Here is a 24445-nt window from a genome sequence, read left to right as displayed (position 1 = left end):
TCTGAATCTATTTCATTTGGGATTCGGAGTTTGATAGTGAGGTTAGATTCTGAACTCGTTGTGTTACAGCTTAATAGAGTGTATGCCATTAGAAATCCAGTGTTATTAAGATTATTTTTGAGAGTGCGTCTCTTGGAACGTGAGTTTGATTATATTGAATATCAGCATATTCCAAGGTCTTTAAATACATTAGCAGATGCAATTGCTTCTCGAATGTTAAATAGACATTTGCAATAATCATACATGTAAATTTAAAACCATTCCATAATATGATTTACAAGATAAGCCGGTAATAGTGATATATATATAGGAGTGTGTCAAAAAATACATTGTCTTCGATCATAGGTTGAAAAACACCTTATGATCGGCAAAAATGATAAGTACAAAAAACAAAAATGTCACGTGTGCCCACAAAAGGCAATCATCCTATCACTGGTGATGATCTCTATAAGAAACCACTGCCCGGGCCACCTTGCAAAGGAACCTCCTAAAAGGTCCCGGGACTCCAATCACATAGCGCTGAAGTCGACGAGGAATGTCGTCTATAGCGGTCTCAGGAATATCCCCTGTCAAGCGCTCAAGATGACTCTCCAACTCAGCCAAAACCTCTGCTGATTCGTCCTGTGGGGCTGGCGCGGGTGCAACTGGTTGCCTCCTCTTGAAAGGCCAGAGAGCGGCTGGTCGCTGTGGACCCACATCTGCATTTGAAATTTTTACTATCAGTTTTGAGACGATGGAAAAAAAAAAAAAATTAAATAGGAAAAGTTGAAAAGGATTTTACCTGACTCGTCCCACTGCTCTCCTGGTGGAAGAGCCATGTCTGGGTCACCACGGAAATCCATCCCAGCGTAAGGGAAGTCCTGAATGGAAAAAACCTGACTTTCCAACCATTGGAAATACTCAGGTTTGAACCGAGCAACTTCTGTCCTCTCGTCTGGGTGACGGGCCATGACTGTGACCCATCGCATCAGTTTGGGCTCTCGAGGAAGCCCAGCTCCAACAGTAAGGTGCTGTGGGATCAGCATAGGAACCCTCTCCAGGCCAAAACTCACGACCAAAGCCCCATAACCAAAGGTCTTTAGTCGTCCGCTCTTACCCTGGTCAGTTGGCCTTTCACATTGGCCAGCACAGCATTGCACCAGTTGAAGATGGTGCCTCGAAAGCAATCAACTGCCATACGCATTTGGGATCCGATGGCAATATGTAATGCGGCAGCTCCGCAAAGTCTGGTGACAGTAAACGCAATCACCATGAGCTCAGGACGAGATATGGTCTTTATGTCTATCCCTTTGTCTTTAGCCTGGCTGTTGCAGTACTCTAGCCGGAGGCTATCGACAGACTGGCCACCTGGCCTAGTCCCGTATAGAGTCAAGTCTTATCCTCTCTTAGGCAAACCAGTCAAGAAATAAATGTCCTCCGGCTCGATTTCGAGCTGGTGCCCGCCAATGAAAAAACACTGGTCTTGTATGCTCCATCTGTCAACCAACCACTGTAAGAAATCTACCTGAGTCCTCATGCCAGGAATGGTCCAGAATTTGTACAGTCCACATGCCCTCAAAGCATCAAGTGAAGGCTGATGATTCCATGCGGCAGTATCCACGTCCTCATGCTCTCGTTCACGCCAATCTACCATGATATACTCTCTGCATCAAGTATAAAGATTAATTAAATTGCTAGAAAACATTTTGATTGGTCCATTTTTGAGAAATTTTGGGTTCAAAACCCTTGCAGCGGGGTACGCACCCTCCGCCTTAGACACAATGCGTGGGTCCGCACTTTGTCTACACGGAAGGTGCGGACCCCGAGCTTTTTCCCAATGGAGAAAAAGTCGGGGTCCGCGGGTCCGCAATGGTAAACCTGCGAACCCCTGCGCGCGGGTTTTGGGCCTAAAAACCCTCCCAAAAAATGAAATGAGGGACTAAATCAAAAAACTAAACGGTTGAAAATGAAGAGTAGGATGATGTGGATTACCTGGAGAAGACGGCGCTCGATTCCGACGGTTGGATTTTCCACAATCTTCACGGGAAGTTTTCTAAGCAAAAGCACTATTTTCTCACCCAAACTCGAACAGTAAAAATGAATTGACAAAGGCCCTTTTTATAAGTTTTTTGAGTAAATAAATCGCAAATTTGTTTATGTTTCACTTTGAAAAGGTATTTTGCAATGCTTTTATCCATTTCAAACAGGTATGAGTAATGTTTGTGTTTTTGTGCAGAATAAAGGATTATTCAGGCGAAATCTATCATTTTCAACGAAAAAACAAGTAGAGTCATCTTTAAGCCCTTTTCTGACTCCTAAAACATGAAAAGATTGCCGAGCGTTTCTTTTACACTCGTTAAAATGGAATTAAAAGACGGTCCACTTATAGCTCTTTTCCGACCGTAAAAACATGAAAAGATTGCCGGATTTTTGTCGTTTCAAATTCGATATTGGTTATAAAACGACGTGTCATTGATCGCTTTTTTACTTTTTCGGATCAGTAACACTAATAACGAAAAGTACTCCTTGGTCGTAAAAGATCAAGCGGTTCTCTCAAGTATTATTTTATACCTTTTCGGGCTTGGGAGACACAAATTTACGAAAAAGGTCAACCCTGGAGTCTTCTTAAGTTTTTTCAGACTCTCTAAAATTGAAAAACGTCGAGTTTCTCCTATACTGAACTCGTTAAAATTTCACAGTAAAGGACCTGTTCAATTACAAACAGGAACGAACCACTCCTTCTTAGGGTTCGAATTTAAACTAAGTTGGACTCATCCGAAGGATGAGCTTATAATCAAGCAAATGTTATCCTCCTCAAGCTTGTCAAAAATAAAGAGGTACTTGCCAGAAATGGTGGGGGAAAAGAGAGAAAAATGAGCCTGTTTGTCATACTTTGTAACCACTCTTGAACACGACACTTTTATTCACCTGGGTTGGGAAATCCTTTGCCTAACAGTTGATCAAACCACATTGAAAGTCTTCAGCCGGTTTCTGGGTATTAACTTTGGGTCAATTGTCACCAAGCCATCTGTCGTGTCGTTATGTGTTCAAGAGGTCACTGCCAATAAGCCATTCATATGTAAAAATATCTGTCATCCATCTTGACCATTCCTGAGTCAGTCCTTGCAACTAAATTTCTTCAACTTGATCTATGATTTCGTGTTGTGGGCTTGCCTACGACGGATCGCTTTCTATCGACATCAGCTCATTATCTAGAAAGATGATCTAAAAATCATCAGTACCTTGAGATCTGCATGCCTCAATGGCAGGTTTCTTGCCTTTGACGACAGTTTACATCATTGACTTTCGATCGAAGGATTCCGTGATATGTTCGACATCAACACATTTACTCACATCTCATGGATTGTACTGGGTACTTTGAGAGCCATTGACATCACTGGTGGTTTCTCTCACACTTGTTAACAGTTTACATCATTGACTGGTAATCAAGTGGTTTCTACCATGTTCGACATCAACACATTTATTCGCATGGATAGAATCGTACTTTTTCGGGAAGTAGAAATGAAGACCCTGGATCTAGTTTCTACCATCCAGGCTGCGAGGAATTTTGTATTCATTGTATTGTGGACTATTTATAAATAGATGGCTGCGTCCATACTGTGTTCACATGAGTCCATACTTGTGATGTTTTACAAGATCATTCCTATATCAGAGCAGTAGATAGTTTTCTAGTTAGTTTTGATCTGAGTATGGGGATGCCTACCTCAGCGATGATATGATCTCATATATATATCTTGCATTGAATGTTTTTACAGGTTCCGACCAGGCTCTCCACAAGATGATCCTCGAAATGATAAAGTACTTCACTCTTCCTATATGATAAATGAAATCCTCATCTACTACAGACTTCGCACTTTAGGGGGCAATCTGTTACACTAAAATATCGTCACCATGATTATTTGCAGTCAGTATGGGTCTATCATCACTTGTACTGTCCTCCTAAGCAAGTCTAAAACCTCAGCTCTTCAAATCAAGCTTTGGAAATGGGAGAAAGACATTAAAAATCAATGTAACTCTGGTTCCGCACTTTCTCTCATGGTCACCTGCGGTCCCGCACCTTCTGTGCACAAAATCTGCGTACCTACCCACTCTGTCCCTAACGGTGTAGGTGCGGACCCCTGTGAAAGTCAAAAGGCGCAAGTTTTATCTTAAAAAATTCACTTTGGATTAATTCTAGAGTTTTCTAGAAGGAATTTTGACGTGGATTGTTCACTCTGAGGTGGTTCATACATCCCAAAAGAGAAGGAGCTAATCCCTTGACTAAAGGAGCTATCCCTTTGAAGGAGGGCTTTATCCCTTTGAAGGAGGACCTAGTAACTTCCCTCCATTGCACTATAAATACAGGCATTGGGGTGAGGACTAGGGAGGTTAGAAGCTGAACATTTTGAGGGTAAATGCTGGTGAAATTAAGACTCTTTGGTTGAGCTTGAGAGGAGAGATCACATACCTCTTGGTTCCATTGGAGAGTGAGTGAAACTTGTCAAAGTAGAGGAGACATCTTGTTGGACCCTGGGAGGAGCTTGTACAGCGTCAAGGCAAAGGTTGTAAAGTTCTTCTTCTTTTGAATTAATACAATCAAACTCATTTTTCTCAACAAGTATCTTATGTTATTTGTTTCATGGACTCCTTGACTTTCATGTTAAATATGTTTTATGCAATTGGTTTTTCAGGTGCTATTTAATTTGTTTGCCTTGTTTGTGTTTGCAGATTTGCGAAAAGGAGCTCATTTGGATCAAAAGAGCGAGGGCATCCACAAGCTTGCGTTGTACCAAAAGTAGGCCCTAAAAACACTTGTTTGCTATTGTTTATTGAAGCATATTTAGAGAAAGATAGTGTCTGGTTGGTTTGCTTGTCGTTAGGTCTTCTTTAGATTCTAGGAAGTTCTATCTTGTCCGCAAGATTGACTCATTCTGTGCGACATCTCTCCCATTCTTTTTGGGTTTCCTTTTCCTTTGCACATTTCTTCTTTTGGTACTTTATCTTTGAGGTTTTAATGAATTACTAATCTTTGTCTTCAACAAATCTTCTTGTTACTTTATTTTGTTGGCTTTCTTTCTTCTAACGTATTCTAGTTCATTTTTATTATACTCTTGATTACCTAATTGTTTCTTTCTAGGTCTACCTCTCGAGGGTTTTGCTTCAGTTACTCATTCCTTGGGTGTAATATTGTTATAGACATATTTTGGCACTGCAACCCCAATCACATATGTCCATAAACCAAGGGCTTCTGAACCCCTAAAAGTGTTGCTTCATACCCTAAAGGAACAAGGTCAGCTGATTATATCATTTCCCATAAGTTCTCCCTAAAAAACGACTCAGAACTGCTCAAAACTGGACCATACAGATTGCTCCATGCTCAGGGGGCGATGCATCTCACCAGTTACACATGGGGGGTGTGATGCATACTGAAAAGCCCTTATGTAGGGTGTGATGAGTGAGAGCAAAAAAATGGCAGAAGAAGTTTGCTAGGTGGAAACTCAAAGAATCTTCTAGAAACTGCTCATATGACACTTGCCTCTCTAAATTCGCCCAGGGATGAGTAAGAGATCATAAAATCTCCAAGTGTAACCAAGAACTATCGGTGAAATGACACTAATCAAAATCCTAGAAGCTGACTCACTCTCCTGCAAACATCTGTATATGGATCCCTCATCTTAGAGATCCAAAGGTTGGAATTTTGTAATTTGCAAGGAAGTGTTGTTGGTTTCTCTTTGACGACATTGTATTGTTGGGTGATCTTGCTTTGTATGAGGTGAAGAGGGCTTTCATGCTGGGAGGATGATGCTGGATCAGACAACTTTGTTTTAATCCTCTCTTCTACTACTTCTATCAATAAAGCTATTTGAGTTTTCCTCCATATGCTTGTATATCTCAGAATCTTGTATTTGTATATGCATTTATATGGTTAATGTACATCTGATCCTACATTGTTTATGGTTATAGATCTCTACGCTTTGATGGTATTTTGTTGCTTTGACTCTACAGGTGTTCTTTGAAGCAGGACAAGTGAGGAAGGAGTGGTGAAAACTCTATCAAGGGAGAGAGGAAACAAGCAAGGAGACTAGCAAAAGATTGAGGTTGGTACTCTTTGCTTCTCTCTCATCTATCTCTCATAAAGGAAAACACAAGTAACTTTAGTTTGTTTTTTCTATGATAGCTACCCGTCTTAGTGGGACTAGTAGCTTTGAATGGACACTAGTTTTCCCAATAAAAAAATGGTGACTCCACTGGGGAATGAATAGTTTGTTTTTTTGTTACTCTTGTTTGCTTTATAAACCACAAACGGAGCCCGAAGTTAAGCCAATTAGCCTTCGAGCTGCTTTTTCTATGCAACTACAAAGTAGATCAATGCTACTTCACTCAATATCCGGGTTGGTTTATGAGCTAAACATCTGACTTGCAAGCATCCTAAGTGCCCTGGTGGTAGTTCTAATAACCTCATTAGATCATCCCCTATACTTTGTGTCTATTGACTATCATTAGCTTAGGCTAAATCCCTGAACTTAGCTACAAGCTATGAGTGAAAACCAAGCTCAGTCTCATCCCTGGACCATCACACTATCTCTCATTGGAAATCAGGATGCGTCACACCTCTCGTGTGTTGCAGGTGAGATGCATCCCTATTTCCCTGTGTTATAGGTGCGATGATTGAGTGAGACTGTTTCTACCTCCAGATTTTGGTTTTTTCTTCATTGTCTTAAGCTTTATTCAGTATTTTTGTTGTCTATGATCAGTATATCACTGTTGAAACCTTCTTCCATTGCATTATTCAGCCTCCATTGATAAATAATTGTAAATGTTTATTTATGTATTTTTCATCATTTACAGTTCTCCTTTGCAAATAGTAGCTTAATCGAATTGTCGTCTTTTGATTTGAAAGTGTCGCAAGTGTCGTTTTCGGTCAAGAAAAAGAGTGTTGTAAAGTCTTCCTATTTTAGATAGTCGATTACACTTTTGCCATTGTATTTGATTTGAATTAATAGTATTTCAAGTTTCGAAATCAATTTTAAATTCGAAATCACAAAGTATCATCTTAGTCTTCCTTTCATTTTTTGAATTCAAAATCACAAAGTGTCGTCTTAGTCTTCCTTCCGTTTTTTGAATTCGAAATCGCAAAGTGTCGTCTTAGCCTTCCTTTCATTTTTTGGAAAGAAAATTGTTAGTACTATTGCTTTGAAAGAAGATAGTTCAGATCTGTACTTAGTTTTCTTTTGTCATTCTCACAGTAAGGAAATTGAAAAACAATACATGCATGTGCATTTGCATTTATACTGCATGCTAAAATTGATTTAGGAAAAGTACATCTAGTGTGTTCTCTCTGCTCTATGTTGAAAGAATTTCATTTCTCTTTCCTTAGTAGCTAGGATTTTCATTGCAAAGAGAAAGTAAATGACTATTTATCATCTTAGATTCCATATTTAGGAATTGTATATCTACATCACGCAATGAACCTTAAAGGAAAAATTCTTAAGAAATATCAATTGTAAAATAAACCTCAATGAACATAAAAATGCTTTGGAACCTAACGCACAACATCTAGAAGTCTAGGCTAGAGATGTATTCTGGCGTTGTAAAGCCTGGTAACTATCGTTTTCATCGTAGGTTGGGTGATTCCTCCTCTTTGAGATGACAAGTGCCAGTATGGACTTGTGCTCCCACGTACTGTTGAGTATATATTGGGAGACCACAATGGGCTACATCCTTTATCCTTAGAAAGTTGTGTCTGCCGCCCTATCGATCACAATGCACTGAACACAACATTTGGGAAGATTGACTACCGTACCGTAAAAAGTATTCTGCAGTTTTGTGATTGGTTTGGTAATCCCTCTGTCTAGATTTCCAAAGAAGTCACTTTCGTTCCTTTTCAAACTCCTAAAAGAGAAGGTCCATATGAGCACTTGTCACTTCAGGCTCATTAAAAGTCAAAGGTGAATAGAGTCATCTTTAGCTTTTTCTTGACTCTTAAAAATTGAAAAAGCAAGTTGTGTCAAAGCCTCATAAAATTTATCTTAATCAGAATAATGTCACTATTCCCTCATTGGTCTTAGGTTGAGAAAATGGAGTCTACCAATCAAGGATTTTCCCCTAGGGGAAATCCTAGTCCCTTCTCCTCTTGGGGAGATGTTGGTGCTCCACACATGGCTACATTGTCCCTTCTAGGACTCACAATTGGCCTGCCAGTATGGATTTTCTCGAACTCTGTCGTTCAAAACACCGCAATTCCTCAGCAATCAAATCAGCAACTAGATGATCCTGAAGTCGCTCCCCCACCTTCTACTTCGTTTGTTTCTCCCTTTCCTTCTTCATCTTCACTTGGTGAAACTAGTAACACTAAAAACTAAGTAACTCAGAAGAAGAAGAAAGGGGAGGAGAAGAAGAAGAAGAAGCCAACAGTGAAAGGGGGCAACCATGCATCGTCTAGCGAAAATCCACACACTGCACCTTACAAACCTAAATCTCCATGTGTCATTTGCAAGGGATACCACTATCATCGAGATTTTCCTTGCATTCCATGAATCCTAAAGGATTGGTCTCCCTGCTTGCACAATCTGGTATCTTCAACCACTGACGATCAGGTTGAGAGCACACCATCAACTAGTGAAAATGAAATCAATGGACATAAAGGAAGATCTAGATTTCCTTGTAGGCTGTGTGAAGGTAATCACGCCCTCCACCGCTGTCCCTTCTTGGACAAAGCTAAAAGAGTCTTGGATAATCATCCTTCTTCACCGCAGCGACTTCCTCCTGGATACAAGAAACTCTTGCTGAGTCCATCACTAGTTGAAAAACTGACTGACACACCTTTGTTGTTGGTCGAAGCGCCTATCATTGAAGATAAACCTTCTGATTCCATGTCGGACCAAAGCCAATAGATCGAGATGGTAGTCGACCCAATCTTGTCTTCAGAAGGTCCACCTTTCGATGATACTATCACCAAAGAGAATAATAACGACACTGTTCAAATTCTTTTCATTAACACAGAATCTGATGAACATGGAGGCAATCTACCCATTCCTTTACTGCAGGAAGGAAGTTCGTCAGAGATTTACCAACCATTTATTCGGTCCCTCCTCCAAGCAATCTAGTCGTTTCCTTCAATTGGAATATACTAGGGAGACCCCAGCTACCATCCAATGTACCATTCTGAATCATAGTACAATCTTATAGAATGATCATGGTTGGTACTATCATAGATGAAGGGGCTTCTGTGAGTATCCTTTCCTCAATTGCTTTGGAAAGCGCTTGGTTCGCCATCGCTTCTGCCTGAGATTTGAAATCTGATAGGCTTCAAGAAAGGAACCAGTCGACCATTAAGGATCCTTCCAAATTTTCCTATAACTATGAAGGAAAACCGTTCATCTAAATGTGATGGTAGTCCAAGGACCTTTAGATTACAATCTAATCCTTCGACGTGACTACATTTATAGCATGGGAGCTACTGTTTCCTCACTCTTTCGAGTGATGTGTTTTCCGCATGAAGGCAGAGTGGTCCACCTAGTTGACCAGCTTTCATTCCTTGGTTCAAACACAGCTATTAGTCAAATGCCATCCCTAACTGGTCTTTTTACACAAGGCATGTCTCATCAATATCCAGTCCGTCCCCCTGATGAGCGCAAGTGATTCGGTGAGTGTGACTAAAACCTAGGGGGCATGCACCCTGGTCTACTTCGGCAGGAAAACCCAGATATAAGGTAGGTTTCTGCATAGGATATATGACTAGTCTGATCCCCTGTCCATTTAGGAAAATGGGATTAGGTTGGAAAAGGATTCCCCCATCAAAGGTTATGTGATTGGCACTGACAACAATCACCTTTGTCCATTTCGATGGACAAAGCCAAGGAAGTGTTTTATCTGCTATGCGGATGGAACAATATTGCTAATGCAAGAACTTCCGTATGGTAACCTAGAAACTCTACTTCATTATACCTGGGGGCATGCAAACCTTTTTGCATGCAAGTGAAAAATGACCTTTTGTTTTCTTAGCTTATAGGCTCTCAACCCCTTAAACTCGTAGGTTGGTCATTCCTAGATTGCATACAAAAGGTTCTAGAGTAAAGTTTCGAATGGGGCAAGCTCCCTAAAAAATGAACCTATTGATGAGACATCCTTATTATACAACTCACATGAGCAGTTTTACGCAAAGTTCAAGCTCGTTAAAAAATAAACCTAGCAATGAGAAAATGTTCCTTCAGAGTTCAACACTACAACAAAAGAGGAAATTTACGCCAGATTTAGCACCATATTTTAGTGTATTTGTTTCTCCATTAGGATGAGCAGCCTGGCGCTAAATCTGGCTCTATTATACAATTTTTAAAGCATATTTTTTTGTGCCAAATTTTTCATCTTTTTTTATGCCAAATTTTGCATCATCTTTTTCATCATATTTTGCACGAATATTTGCATTTGGTTTTACAACAGGTTTTGCTTCTAGTTTTGTGCCATTTTTTGCATCTATTTTTGCATCATTTTTTGCTTCCTGTTTTGTGCCATTCTTTGCTTCTAGTTTTGTGTCATAATTTTCGTTGAGTTTTACACCATCTTTTGCATCCTATCTAGTGCCTCTTTTGCATCCATTTTGTGCCAGTTTTTGCATCTAGTCTTATGCCATTTTTTGCTTCTAATTTTGTACTTATTTTTACATCTATTTTTGCGCTAGTATTTCTGCCTTTTTTTACACCATTTTTTGCATCTAATTTTGCACCATATGTTGAATTTGATTTAGTGCCAAATTTTGCATCCATTTTTGAACCATTTTTTTCATCCACTTTTTCGTTTCATTTGTCTCCCTTTTTTGCATCCTATTTTGCACCTAATTTTTCATCATTTGTTGCATCCAATTTAGCATCATTTTTAACACCATTTCTTCCATTCAATTTTCAATCCTTTTGGGCATCTAAACTTTCATCCTATGTTGAACCATGTGGTACGTCCACCTTTGAATCCCATTTTTTGTCTAATGTTACATTCAATTTTGAGCCATTTTTTCGTCTACTTTTGCATTTTTTTTTGTTCCAAGTTTTGAATCGTTTGTTGCACCTCATTTTCCATCCAAATTTGAGCCATTTTATGCCCATTTTGCACCATTTTTTCTACTTTTGTGTCCAATTTTTTACCATTTTTTATGTCCAATTTTGAAACCTTTTTGGTGTCTAATTTTTCATCATTTTTGGCGTCCAAATTTGCATCCTTTTTTCTGCCACATTTTGTGTCCACTTTGCATCTCATTTTGCACCTAGATTTTAGTTTGAATTTTCACCTAGTTATGCATCATTTTTGGCATCCTTAGTTTCACCATTTTTTAGTCCCATTTTGCATCTTGTTTTGTATCTTTTCTTACATCTTTTTTGCACCCAATTTTGCATCCTAATTTTACACCATTATTTGCATCCTCATTTTGGTTTCCATTTTTGCATCCTTGTTTGCCCCCAATTTGGTATCTTTTTGTATGCCCTATTTTGTTCCCTTCTTTGTGTCTAGTTTTTCACCCTTTTTTAATTCTACTTCAAAACCCTTTTTGTGTCATTTTTTGCATCTTGTTTGATGATTAGTTTACCATCCAATTCTACTCGCAATTTTGCATCCATGGTTACATCCACTTTTTGCTTCTTGTTTAGAGTTTTACTTTTATTTCCATTTATGACACCCTTTATGGGTTCATTTTAGTAATTTCAATTACATAGTGAAATATATTATAGTTTCTAAATATCATTTTGTTGTAGGATTTAATGCACTGTTAGATGAACATAAAAATCTCTCAGTTTATCTCAAAAACCTAGGACATACCAATTAGAAGAAAGGTTGTTCTAAGGCTCAGGATTCTTAGTAGATCAAGATGTGGAGTATAGATTAAGAAAAAGAGAATGAATTCCTGTGAATCCTCTCATGTAGGTCTTGTTGGAGTTTTTAGTGTATCTGGGAAGCGATCCTAGCTAGCTCCAAACCGTGGTCCTACACATAAACGAGAGAACAAAGAAACCTTCACAACATAATATCTTGATAATTGAAACTATCATAAACATATAGATATTACTGAATAAATAAATATAACCAAAATCCCATACATTCATTAGTTAAATAAGATAAGTGAAGAATGAATAGTAGCATATGGAAGGAAGAACAATCTATCTATATTAATAAAGGAGTTAGAGGAAAGTTACAACCATCAGATGCAGTTGCAGCAACACCTCCCCCAACTCATAGATCCAAAACTCTCCCTCTCAAGATAGATCTTAGCAGCGTGACAATACACAAATTCCCATCCTTTTCTCAATGACCAAGTCTTCAATATATAGGAAAGTGAAAGCTATGAAGATTTCGCAAATTCCTCATTAGTTAAAATTTGGAAAAAGATTTTGGGTGAATAATGTTTCCTCATATAAAAATGGCCTTTTCCACTTTTTAGATGCTTTTGTGCTTAGGGAAAAGCTTCCCCATGTTTTATGGCTCTTTCCCACTTTTGTATGCTTTTATTTTTTAGGAAAAATCTAAAGATGAGGATAAAGAGATCACATTCCACCATATGAGTTTCTGAAAGTGAACAAGAGTGTCAAATCCTAGTTAACTCGAGGAATTTTCATTTTCAAATGTTAACATTGAATTTCCATGTCATAATGTGTAAGCCAATCAAAATCCTTTAAAATTTAAAAGACATACAGGTGTGACTAGGCACTTGATTTTTTTTAATAATATAGCTTACCTAATTTAGCTGTGAGTGGTGCCCATGTGAGCCAAAACTATATTAAATATTAAAAATAAAATTAATATCTTAATCTATAAAAGTTAGAATATCGAGAATATTTTTAATGAAGGGTAAATCATGGTGTGTTAAATAAATAAATTTAAATATAAAATCCTAAATCTTAAATTTAATTTAAATTTTAAATTTACTTTCTTAATTTAAATTTTATTAAATCTTGTATTGATAAATTAATTTAAATATAAAATATAAATATGTGGTTATTTTTATAAACGTGCATTTATTTGAGTACGCTTAATTTAAATTTTAAATTTCCCTTTTAAATTTAAATTTAAGTTTCCTTTAAATTTTGAATTTTTTTTTCTAATTTAAATTCACTTTTTTAATTTAAATTTTATTAAATCTTGTGCTAATATATTAATTTAAATATAAAATACATATACAATTGTTTTGATAAATGTGACATTTATTTGGGTAATTTTGGTAAAAGAATAATAAAAATGATATATTAAAAAATTGTCTACATGGCATTATTTTATTAGTTTCTTAATTTTTTCTTAGGTGGTTATTTTGAGTTGAAAATTCCTCTAATGTGAGCCTTTTGGTAACAAAAGTTAGATGAAGGGGACAACTTGTTATAGACTAGGATAACATGGTCCTCATGGTACACAACTTATATTATAGTCTTATATAGTCTAGCAGAAAGGGGTATTTCAACCAACAATATAGTATTCTCATCCAAGATGATGACAAGGTATTTTCATGTATAACACATTTAAGAAGATATCACAATTCAAATTGATAAATTAGTATTTGTAAACAAATTTAAGGGTAATTGACAACACTCATAAAAAATATAGCAGTATCCTCATATATAACAATTCTCCATCAAAAAATCATTGACAATTTTCAATATACATATATTACTACTATATCAACACTTATCACAAATATCATTATTCCAAGGTAAATTCACAACATTACATCCAAAAATAGTAATATCATCATACATAATCATTCTCCATCAAAAAGCATTGGCGGGCTTCAACACATATATAAAGTAACAAGATAATACTAATAATATCCTCATCATCTTTAATGAAATCAACTAAGATTCAAATGTGTGATTATCATATCAAAATCTTTTGTGAACACCATTATTCTAAGGTAAATTCACAACATCCATCAAAATATAGTAATATCATCATACATAATAATCTCCATCAAAATAATGATGATAATTTTCAATATATACATAAAATAACAAGATAAAAATGATAATATCATCATCATATTTAATCAAATCAACTAAAAGTTAATGTATGATTACCAAATAAAAATGTTTCATATATATCATTATGCTAAGGTAAATTCACAACAGCAATAAAAAATAGGAATCTCATCATACACAACAATTCTTCATAAAAAAATTGTAAACAATTTTCAATATATTCATAAGGTAATAGGATAGTACCGATAGTATCATCATCATTACTCAAATCAACTAAAATTCAAATGTATGATTACCATATTAAGACATCCCAACTAAATATACAAAATAATGCATGGCTAGCTAGCACCATGAAAATCATAGTCAAGCTCATCCTCATGATCATTTCCATGATCATCATCATGACCATGCTGATAATATCATCCACATAATCATCACCAACCCCATCACCATCCTCATCCTCATCATCTCTGATATATGATGTAATGTAAACATAGTCTATATCATCATCTTCGTGGTCATTACCGGTAGTGTTCTGGAAAAAAAATCAATATTACATGTTAGTACTAATTCTATGGCAAAATGCATATTTTTATTACAATGCTAACAATAAAATGAGGTAGGACATAATAACATTTAATAGTACTAAAAATAAAATGAAAATATGGTTTAAGGTATATTGGATATGCAACTAAAACTACACTTGTAATTCACATTTAGTAGTAGAAGCATTTATTAATTCATATGAAGTAGGTACCCATTTGTTTTTCATATTATATTGTGAATGTTTCTTATGATTTCCATTCTTAATTGGTAAATTAATATTTACTAGAAGCTTATTTCAAATTACAATTGTAATTCAAATTAGAATTAGAAGAAATTTTAACAAGAAAAGAATGTCACAGGAAAAAGTAAATTGTTTTAAATGAAAAATAAGTCGCATACAATATGAATGTCACATGAAATATTTAGCTATTTATAATGCATGTACTTTTCTCTATAATAAAATGGATCCTAATGTTTGTTCAAGAACAAATTCTCACGAATAATTACTTCATTTTATCCATTATCACACTTAATCCATTATACCTAGTGACGACAATGATTCCATTCAAATTGCTTTGAACTCCCTAAATATAATGTAAAAGAGAAAACTCCATGAGCACAACCATGACCGTAACCCCCTCCCTTTCCTCATCCACCATCAGAGACAATGAACTTGGATTTACTACCATGATAGCAACCCCTCCCTTGCATCGTGTCCACCATTAGAGGCATGAACTTGGAATTAAGAGTACTCATATTTTCTTTGCTCCAATTAATCTCCAAGGAATCAAAACTAGATCAATATATCAAGGACTCCATCAAGGAATAGATATATCATAAGAGAAGGTCAATAGACTTTGCCAAAAGAGTGTGAAGTAACAATTATCTCTGTTTTATGAAATAACTCGAGTGAGTGGAATGAATGGTGGGAAACACTTACCAAGGAAAGGAATATTTTTGGTCCGTCCGTATTTCTATTATTTTTTTTGCTTCCTAGAATGGAGGGAAGTGTTTAAAAAAATTTTGAAAATTATTTTAAATTAAAAAAAAAAAAACAAATTTAAAAATTATTTGCTTAAGTTTAGTTTTTTTAATATATATTCAGTTTAGTATTTATTTATTTTCTAAAAAACATATATTTAGTTTTTGGATTTCTTTTATAACAAAAATTATATATATATATTTCTTTTTATAAAAATGGATTTTAAACTTCCATTCATGCTAAATTTTTTATTCTATGATATAAGTTTAAATTATATATATATAAGTAACTTAATGCCATGCGTTGTGTTGCTGAGATGGGTATTATACATCTCTTCCTTGCTAAGTAATAGAATGTGCTTGGGTTTTCTTAATGCAATAAAATTAATTATGCTCTTCATTATATCTTGAGATGTTCAACTTGCACCTGATAAAACAATAAAGTTAAAATAGGTTTTCCTTTTTCCTTTGTAGATTTTTTCCCCATTAATCCTTGTCTTAATAGATTAATTGCCTTATGGTGGCCTTAAGTGGTCACTCCCATTAGTTGCATGCTTTTTAGTTTTATGTCAATGACATTTCTTAGGATTGATAACATGTTATTTAATTTATGAAAATGTGTTATTGTCCATATTATTGTTAAATATTAATATTAAATATGTTGGTTTTGAACATGGTTTAGCAAAAAGTACCCAAAAGGTTTATAGATTATAATTTATAATGTAATGATTCATTGCTTGATGAAATTGTTTTGGATATTTTTTTTAAATATTCATTGACTGATGAAATCGTTATGGATATTTTTTTTAGTATATTAACTTGTATGTGATAAAGTCACAAGTCACCTCTTTTTGATATTTTCATTGGTTAATTTCCCTTAAGGCTATCAAGTTCACCATTCAGTCCTAGGTTAAGGAAATATAGGAGTCATCAAGTGCCACTGTCCAAGAACTTAAATCTTGAAACATTTTTTTAGTCACATTATACTTCCTTTTTATGTAAATTCTCCATGAAAATAGTCTCATGGAACACGAGGGGCCTCAATAGTAAAGGAACACAAAGACTCCTAAAAGAAAAATGGTATGCAAAGCACCCATCAATAATGTTGATATAAGAAATAAAAATATTAAGTGAGGTTCTACCTCATATAATTAGTAAATGGGGGAGGAATTTCCAAGTAGTAGTGATTGATGATAAGATATACTTGGGTGGAATGGATATTATGTGGAATTATAAGGACATCAAAGTTACCAATATGTTTACCTCTTTTCGCATTATGACAATATAATTTTAGTTAATTGACATCGATGACTACTACCATGTATCCAATGTCTATGAGTCCAATATCGCAAATGGAAAACCTTTACTTCTCAATTCTATTTCCAGCACAAGTAATTTATAATCCCCGTGTCCATGGATTATTGGGAGTGACTTTAAAATTATCAAGTGTCTCGAGGAAAAGAAAGGATGAATCACAATCTTTACCAAGAGATTTTGTAAGATATACCATCAAAGCCCTAAAGTAGTATCCATTAAAGTTCTCAAGCAATGAGTCTCCAACCCACACATGTGAATCAATGATATGTAATACATGTGTGGTGACTAACTTAGTACACTCTTCTAATAACTCCACACACTTAAGTATTTCACTCCGTCACATAAATTGACTGTAGTGTGACATAAGTAAACCAAGAGTGGACATGAAACCCTTAGGCAATAAAAATTACATGGATCCTCAATTAGTTGCTTAAATAATGAAGTGAAAATGAAAGGGGAAAAGAGGACTTCATGATTTAACCATCACAAACATGTGATCAAGTGTGACTAGGAGTGTATATATTCATATTTTTCCAAAGAGGGTGTGAATACATGAGTTACCATTCATTGGACCTTATTTTTCTTTCTTTTGATTTTTCTTATATATATGACTTAGGGAGTAAGGTTTTCATAAGTTTGGAACAACTCATAGATATAACATTTACATGAATTTTCACTTCAACCTTAGAGTTTAGACTTAGATAAATCATTATAGTGTATCTTTAATGATTTTGGCTTTCACTTTTTGATTTTCTTTCATCACAAATGACAAAATGGGAAATATTTTGCCACAAATCTATGAATGCTTAGTCATAAAGGCATCATGCGATGAAAAAAAATTAATGATGTTATTCTATATGAAAATGATGGGTATTCTTGAGAAAAGCTTATGATTGTGGATGTCTCCTCCCTGGTTGAGAGGGAGTGAAGGTGGGCACCATATTATCTATGTTTCATGTACTATGGATGATACTAACAGTCCTAATCCTACTAAAAACACCAGCAAGGAGAATGGTAGATTAGATAAACATATGGGACCAATATTCTTTGAGAATTTGTACTTTGACTAGGACTAACCACCATATGTCAAGTACATTAATCCAAGATAAGAATAGGCATGAGGATCGAAATTTCCTGGTGTCAAATATTATGACAATGGATTAGGAAATGATCATGTGAGGACATGCCTGATGAAAATCCTAGTGGGGTAAGTGCCTAAAGAGGCAGTGGTGTCCAAATTTATGCCTCCCAACATTGTGCTATGATCTAATGGAGAGATATAACTTGTTAGTTAATGCATTTCTATTTTGACAATGTTGGCTATGATGATGTAAATCATCGTTGATGCTTATCAATCTAGATCCCTTCTTATATGAATATTTCAACTTGAGAGTACTTTTTTGTCTCCTTATGAGTACCTCCCTAGTTTAGAGGGAGTGTCATCATCTTCATTATCATCATCATCACCACCATCAATGTCATAATTGCATTATCATCATAATCACCATTCATGTCATCATCATCATCATCATCATTATCATCATGATTATGGACATTATTGTCAATTGTTCATAATTATAGGTTTCGTAAGAAATATCATCAACCCAACAAATCTTATGAGTGCTCAAAAAGGGTTGTTAGGACACATGATATATGCAAGAGAAATAAAAACTTTATTTTTTAGTTATGATCGATGATCGTCATCATCACTACCATTATCATCGTCATTATAATTTTTATCATCCCCATCATCATAATTAATGTAATTTCTATCATCTTTTTTGTCAACTTTGTCATGAACATCATAATCATCATCCATGCCATTATTGTTGTTGATGATGACCAAGATGAAAATAATGATAATGATGATCAAAAGATGATGACTTGTAAGATGACTCCAAAGATAATGATTATGATTATGACCATGAAAACATTTAAAAATTGGGAACATTGTCCAAGGTCATTAACATCGCCATAATCATTGTCATTGTAACCCCCATTGTCTTTATCATCATTTTGGTTATCATAATAATCACAATTCATGTCATCGTCATCATCTTCATTGTCATCATCATCATAATTATTGACATTGTCATCAATTGTTCATAATTTTCAATATCATAAGAAATATCATCAATGCAAAAAATATGATGAGTGTTGGAAAAGGGATGCAAAAGTCAAAAACAAAAAATGGGGGCAACAATAGACATAAAATTGGATGAAGAGTGGACACAACATAAGTAGATGCAAAACAAGACAAAAAAATTGACACAAAAGTGGATGAAAAAGTATGTGCAATAGTTTATGAAAACTTGGACACAAAATATTATGCAAACTATGGGTGCAATAGTTTAAGAAAACATGGGTGTAATACTAGGCATAAAACTTAGCATGAATTGTTGTGAAATAAATGTGGATACAACAATGAACACAAAAAAGGATACAAACTTGGATGCAAAAAGGAGGTAAACTTGGATTCAAAAACGGATGTAAACATGGACCAAACATGGGTGCAATAGTGGACACAAAATTAGATGCAAAATTGGATGCATCAGAAGTGGATGTAGAAGTAGATGCAAAATGGGATGCAAAAAACATAAAGATTATTTAATGAAAACTTGAACACAAAAGAAGATGCAAATGTGGATAAAAAATTGGAAGAAAATGTGTGTTTCAATGATAGGCACAAGATATGCCACAAATTGTGGCACACCAAAAGTGGATGAGAAAGTGGAGGTAATAAAAAACACAAAAAAAGTATGCAAACGTGGATGCAAAACACGATGAAATAAGGGATACAAAAGTGGATGCAAACATGGGTTCAATGGGAGAAACAAAATTGAATGAAAAATATGGATTCAATGGAAGTAGATGCAAAAGAAGATACAAAATGAGATGCAAAACCCAACACAAAAGTGTATTCAAAAATAGATGCAATATTTTGATGCAAAAGTGGATGTGAATATGGACACAAAATTGGAAGAAAACGTGGCTACAACAGTAAGTTAAAAACATGGCACAAATAGTGTCACAACAAAAGTGGATGTAACGATAGATGGAAAAAAAGAAGCAAATGAAGATGAAAAATAAGATGGAAAAAGGGATGCAAAAGTGGACGTAAACATGGGTGCAAGAATGGATGCAAAATAGGATGCAAAAGTTGATGCAACAAAATTCGATGCAAAAGTAGATGCAATATGAGACACAAAAACTTATGCAAATCTTGATGCAAAGGGGATGCAAAAAATGATGTGAAAATGGATGCAAAAAATGAATTAAAAATTTTTGCAAAAGAGGATGCAAGAGATGATGCAAAAATTGATGCAAGTGTAGGCACAAGAAGTGGATGCAATAAAGGATACAAAAGTTGGTGAAAGAAAATTAGGTTCCAAACTTGATGCAAAACATGGTGCAAAGGATGGCACAAAACTTGGCATAAAACTTGGTGTAAAACCTGGTGTAAATCCTGGTGCAAAACCTATTACAATACCTGGTGCTAAACTTGGTGTAAAACTTGGTGCAAAAATCGGTGCAAACTTTGCATCACGTTTTGCACCATGTTTGATAAATCGACACAACTAGCACCAAAAATGGGCTCTAGATGCAAAAAGGAAGAAGAAAGGGACGCTAATCACAGGGTTTTGTTGTAGTGCAAGCTCATTAAAAATGAACCCACCTTTGGTAAATAACCATTGTGATCGCTTAATTATCAGCTTTTGAACCTTGGTCGTGTTCTTACCATCACGTCCACTCTTTCTTAGCTGATCATACGCCTCCATTTGATTGTTTACCCTTTAGAGGAACAGCTGCGACAAGTGATTCTATTAGCCACCTTCTTTACACTACCATGATTGAAAAGTTCCAAACCTTACCTAGAACTTGTTGCTATCCGAAAACATCACTCGTTCCTCAAAAAACGAGTCTCCTTTAAGCTCTTTTCATCTAACTCGTAAAATATGAAAAGATTGTCAAGCAAATGGCCTCTCTAGCTCGTTAAAGCGATCGAAAGTGCCATCCCTCCTCTAGATTTTAATCCTTTTGGACCTGAGGGATCGTTACACAAAAAGATCGAGTGTTTGTCTTGTTCAACTTGTTAAAACTATCGAAAAGTCATCCATTTTGTATTATTTTATACTTTTTCGGACTTAAGGGATTATATTATGAAAAAGGACTACTGGAGTTGATTTTCCATCTCTTTTTAGACTCTCTAAAATTGAAAAGGATCGAGTTATCTTTGTCGTTAAACTCATTAAAACAATAGCGACAAACTTGTCCATGCAAACAAGAATGAGTTTCACTGTTGCTAGGCTCGTTAAAATATAGCGACAGGTTTGCCTGAAGTGCAAATTATAGAAAAAGCATATGTTATCGTCCTCAAGCTTGACAAAAATAAAGAGGTACTGGACAACAATGATTGGGGAAAAATGGAAGAAAACTTGAATAACTTCATTGGTAGCAGGTCGCTCTTGAACATGACACCTTCACTCCATCACCATGATTGAGTCAGGTTGGGTTATTCCGTTCACCAGTCATATCACCATTAGTCCACCATACCATCCATTTTGGGGTTAACGCTATCAATCCATTTCAGTGTCACCGATATGTTCAAGAGAAGTCACTCAGAGAATTCACCAACCTAGCTAACGCCTCATCCGCTGCAATACCTTAATGCTCCATTCTTTCATGACCGCCACCCTGAACCTTGTATCATCAAATCATTTTCGCCTCCACAAAATCATTTTCTCCATTCTATGTCATAGATGTGGGATTCAGTAAGGCCCTCTTATGACGGGTCACTTCTTTTCGACATCAGCTCATTATCCAAGAAGTTGACTTAGGAATAACCCTTTCAGTACTTTGAAGCTTGCATGCCTCAATGGAAAGTTTCTCACTTCCGACGATAGGTTTACATCAATAGCCTTCGACTGAAAGATTTTGCGTGGTGTTCAACATCAACTCATGTATTCGCACCACGTGAATTATACTGCAGTACCTTGAGGGTGATTATCATTATCGGTGATTCCTCTCGTGCCTGTTAACAACTTACATCATTAGTTGGTAACCAGGTGATGCCTTTCCATGTTCGACATCAGAACATCTTTTCACATGGATCGACTTGTACTTCGGGCGAAGATTGAACGAGTTTGAAGATCTCCGGATCTAGTTTCATCCATTCGGGCTGAAATATATACAGGAAAATAAAGACATCAAATGTACATCATTGTTGCACAGATAATCATCTAAACTAAGGGTTGATGGCTCTACCAGAATCATTAGTCTGCCACGCAGATGATTGTCTATCCTATGTATATGAAAATGAATTTATAAAATCTGAGCATGGGAATGCCCACCTCAGCTAGATCATGAAAATATTATGGAGATAATTTATTGTATTGTATCTTATTACAAGTCACCTTCTAGTTCGAAAAACCTCGGTTCCTCATAATAAAGCATTTCGCCCGATATCAGAAGATTTATGACCTCATTCTTTAAGGGTAAACTGTTATAGACATATTTGGGCACTGAAACCCCAATAACATATGTCCATAAACCAAGGGCTTCTAAACCCGTAAAAGTTTTGTTTCATACCCTAAAGGAACAAGGTCAGCTGATTACATCATTTCCCAGAAGTTCTCCCTGAAAAACTACTCAGAACTGGTCAAAACTGGACCATACAGATTGCTCTATGCTGAGGGTGTGATGCATCTCACCTGTTACACATGGGGGGTCTGATGCATACTGAAAATCCCTTCTGTAGGGTGCGATGAGTGAGAGCAGACAAATGGCAGAAGCAGTTTGCTAGGTGGAAACTCAAAGAATCTTCTAGAAACTGCTCATATGACACTTACCTCTCTGAATTTTCCCAGGGATGAGTAAGAGATCATGAAATCTCCAAGTGGAACCAAGAACTATCAATGAAATGAAACTAATCAAAATCCCAGAAGCTGACTCACTCTCCTGCAAACATCTATATATGGATCCCTCATCCTAGAGATCCAAAGGCTGGAATTTTGTAATTTGCAAGGAAGTTATTGGTTTCTCTTTGAAGACATTGTATTGTTGGGTGATCTTGCTTTGTATGAGGTGAAGAGGGCTTTCATGCTGGGAGGATGATGCTGGATTAGACAGCTTTGTTGTAATCCTCTCTTCTACTACTTCTATCAATAAATCTATTTGAGTTTTCCTCCATATGCTTGTATATCTCTGAATCTTGTATTTGTATGTACATTTATATGGTTAATGTACATCTGATCCTACATTGTTTATGGTTATACATCTCTATGCTTTGATGGTATTTTACTGTAATGACACTACAAGTGTTCTTTGAAGTGGGACAAGTGAGGAAGGAGTGGTGAAAGCTCTATCAAGGGAGAGAGGAAACAAGCAAGGAGACTAGCGAAAGACTGAGGTTGGTACTCTCTGCTTCTCTCTCATCTATCTCTCATAAAGAAAAACACAAGTGACTTTAGTTTGTTTATTTCTAAGATAGCTACCCGTCTTAGTGGGACTAGCAGCTCTGAATGGACACTAGTTTTCTCGAGAACAAATATCTTATTCCAAATCTTTGGCATTACATATTTATGTCTCTAATATATTGTTGGTAGCCAAATCCTCACTTTCTTTGGTTTATTTCTCAATGTTAGGGTTTTAGGAAACCCTTATTCAATTTCTTCTTATCTTTTAGATATTTTCTCCATCTAAGTTATCACTAAAATGATTTCTAGCTAAGAAATCTTTCCAATTATCATTGTTAGATTTTACTTCTGCCTCGAAGAGTATTTTGACTAACTTGTGATGATACAAAGCCCTATTGATATTCTTTGAATCCTGTTGAATATTAAAATCCATTTTATTTAAGTTATACAATAGATAATATGACAAGTTTAATTCTTTACCACTTATGAAATGCATCAGTAATCAGGCAAGGTAAAATAATAGTGCTCTATATATTTCCACACAAATAAGGACTTTTTTCAGAATGTATAATGGATTAAACCATTTTCCTTTCAACACAGAAACTGGAATGCCCTTTTTAAATGTTGAGATATCCATACCTAGATTGTGCAAGAAATATCTCCATGTTTCATCCCTCAACCTTTGATTTTTAAACCAATTTTCACCATTTAGGGGGAGCTTTGTTTCTTCTGCTAGAAATAACATAGTCGTATTCAAATTAATGTCTTTGATCTCTGCCTAGACCCTATCAAATGATCTTGTAGAAATCCTTTTTACCTCTGCCTCATATCCCTCAAAAATTTCAAAGAACTTCAACCAACCTACTTTCTGCAGCTATCTTCCAAATTTTGGATAAGCAACTAAGTACCTTTCCCCTACAGGTTCATGTTGGATTATGACTCCCGTTGTTGCGAAGGAATTTTTCCAATCAAATATATTATTCAAAAATCTATCATAGAGATTAGTGGTAAATGAACGGTATAATGAAATCGATGAGGGGTAATGGTTTTAATGGAAAGGAGAGACTTCATGGCAGTGTTGTGATAGGACTCCCTATTTAAATCATAATTGGCTTTTCATTTCTTGATAACATCCTTGATTTGCAAGAAAGGATTCAAAAATTTGTGTTTAGTGAATATGATAAGGATATATTTAGGATATGATGGAGTGAAATGGTAGGAAATGATTTTATATTGTGTCATCATTGAAATAAATAG

The sequence above is a fragment of the Pinus tabuliformis genome, chromosome 6 (assembly GCF_031772625.1).
Source record: "Pinus tabuliformis cultivar Carrire ecotype Pingquan chromosome 6, CPIR1, whole genome shotgun sequence".
Taxonomy (NCBI): domain Eukaryota; kingdom Viridiplantae; phylum Streptophyta; class Pinopsida; order Pinales; family Pinaceae; genus Pinus; species Pinus tabuliformis.
This window is presented reverse-complemented; position numbering follows the sequence as displayed.